Here is a 2,881-nt window from a genome sequence, read left to right as displayed (position 1 = left end):
TGAAAGTGCTCAATGGAAAATTCTGAAGGTTTTACACCAGAGTTTTCATTTGGGTGCAGAGAGTACTTACCAGATGGTTTCTCGTCTCTTTGAAGGGAAAAATGTAATGAAAACTTTAAAGAACATTATCATAAGGTGTGAGGTATGTCAGAAAATAGCCCAAAGACTGAAAAACCAGCAAAATCTGGACTAGAACGAAGTGGAATGAATCCTGGAGAGGACTGGGAAGTTGATTTTACTCATATGCCAAAAGCTAACGGATATTCTTCTTTACAATTTTGGGTGGATACATTTACTGGATGGATTGAGGCTTTTCCATGTCCATGTCATAGTGAACAAGCTAAGGAGGTTATAAAGATTTTAATCCATGAAATTATCCCCAGGTTTGGACTGCCACAGAGCCTTCAGATTGACAATGGCTCTGCCTTTAAAACTGCTGTAACTCAGGGGGGTGTCCAATGCTCTTTGAATAGAGCATCACTTACACTGTTCCTGGAGACCCCAATACTCAGGAAAGTTTGAAAAAGCTACTGACATTATTAAAAGACATCTGCGCAAATTAACTCAAGAGACGCAGGACAATTGGAATAAAGTCCTACCCATAGATTAATGAGGGCTTGAACTGCCCCCCAAATGAGGGACTGTCCCCCTTTGAATGTATTTATGGAAGGCCTTTCTTGCACACAGTCATTGTTATAGACCCTGAAGCCTTGGAATTAACTAGTTATGTAACTCAGCTCTCAGGTTTTCAACAGGCATTAACAGAACTCCCAGAGAAGACTCCTGACTCAGCCTCTGAGTCAAGCAAGCCTCTATTTGAGCCAGGAACAGAGGTCCTCATAAAAACACTGGGGCCTAGGGGCCCATCCCTCAAGCTCCTCTGGGAAGGCCCTTACCATGTTATTCTTTCTTCTTCCACAGCTGTCAAAGTGCCAGGAATTGATTCGTGGGTACATCACACTCGAGTTAAGAGGTGGTACCCTGACCAGAACTAAGTGACTTCATTTTATGTCTTTACTTTCTATGCTCTGGCTTGGTACTTTTCAGATGGGCCTGGTAATATATGTGAGCCTATTTATGCTGACTCCAAAAATCCTGAGTCTGCCATTTGATCCTCAGGACAATACCTTCATGTCCTGGGCTCACTCCTATGCAGCATTTCACAATCAGTCTAACAGCTGGGTCTGTGGAGCAACCCCTCCTCATCAGTGGAAGGCTTCCCATGGTGGATATCTCTACTTTAAGAAAATACTTTCTCCAAGTCTGCAAATGTATTTGACAACAATAATATGTGATGTCTCTTCTTCATCTGAAGACATCTAAGAACCCTAAAATGGATGGGTGCAACACATTGTACTTTAACTCTGAATATGATGTGACTTTTAATTTTGATTATACATTGTCTCAATTCAATGACGAGTTTACTACATATAAGGCAAATCGGTCTATATCTAATGGTTTTTTGCCTGACATCTATCAAATATGGAATGAGGTTATATGGTTAACTCCTGAAAAAGGATGTCTAATATCTACTTGCCCCTATATGCTGGGAACAAATAGAGCCATCCCCAGATGTTAGTCGGCAACTTAATTATAGTGATTCAAAACACTTGGGATTTTTGCCTCAGGAAATATGGTATATAATCATTTCTTTATTTTCCAACCCAAATTCAGGTCATCCCTTTGTCTGTCCAGGCACTGACTGGGACTGGATATCTCAGTCACGCTGGCTTGCTCCAATTGGGACTTATTGGATATGTGGCTCTTACCTATTGGCATGGATTTCCCCTGGTTGGACAGGGAGATGCACCCAAGGTCTAGCCTTTACTCATGGCTTTATATTTTCAGAGCGTCCGGAAAAGCCTGCTAATTTACCCCACCTTAAAAGCCGGTGGGCAAGGTCTGTATTTTTTTTTTTTTTTTTTTTTTTTAAATATTATTTTATTAGTTGGAGGCCAATCACTCCACAACATTTCAGTGGGTTTTGTCATACATTGGCACGAATCAGCCATATAGTTACACGTATTCCCCATCCCGATCCCCCCTCCCACCTCCCTCCCCACCCGACTCCTCAGGGTCCTCCCAGTGCACCAGGCCCGAGCACCTGACTCATGTATCCCACCTGGGCTGGTGGTCCGATTCACCATAGATAGTATACATGCTGTTCTTTCAAAACATCCCACCCTCACGTTCTCCCCCAGAGTTCAAAAGTCTGTTCTGTACTTCTGTGTCTCTTTTTCTGTTTTGCATATAGGGTTATCGCCACCATCTATCTAAATTCCGTATATATGTGTTAGTATACTGTAATGTTCTTTATCTTTCTGGCTTACTTCACTCTGTATAATGGGCTCCAGTTTCATCCATCTCATTAGAACTGATTCAAATGAATTCTTTTTAACGGCTGAGTAATATTCCATGGTGTATATGTACCACAGCTTCCTTATCCATTCATCTGTTGATGGGCATCTGGGTTGCTTCCATGTCCTGGCTATTATAAACAGTGCTGCGATGAACATTGGGGTGCACGTGTCTCTTTCAGATCTGGATTCCTCAGTGTGTATGCCTAGAAGTGGTATTGCTGGGTCATATGGCAGTTCTATTTCCAGTTTTTTAAGAAATCTCAACACTGTTTTCCATAGTGGCTGTACTAGTTTGCATTCCCACCAACAGTGTAAGAGGGTTCCCTTTTCTCCACACCCTCTCCAGCATTTATTGCTTGTAGACTTTTGGATAGCAGCCATCCTGACTGGCGTGTAATGGTACCTCATTGTGGTTTTGATTTGCATTTCTCTGATGATGAGTGATGTGGAGCATCTTTTCATGTGTTTGTTAGCCATCCGTATGTCTTCTTTGGAGAAATGTCTGTTTAGTTCTTTGGCCC

The sequence above is a fragment of the Muntiacus reevesi genome, chromosome 5 (genome assembly GCF_963930625.1).
Source record: "Muntiacus reevesi chromosome 5, mMunRee1.1, whole genome shotgun sequence".
Lineage (NCBI taxonomy): Eukaryota > Metazoa > Chordata > Mammalia > Artiodactyla > Cervidae > Muntiacus > Muntiacus reevesi.
The sequence above is the reverse complement of the archived record's forward strand: the minus strand, read 5'-3'. Positions refer to the sequence as shown.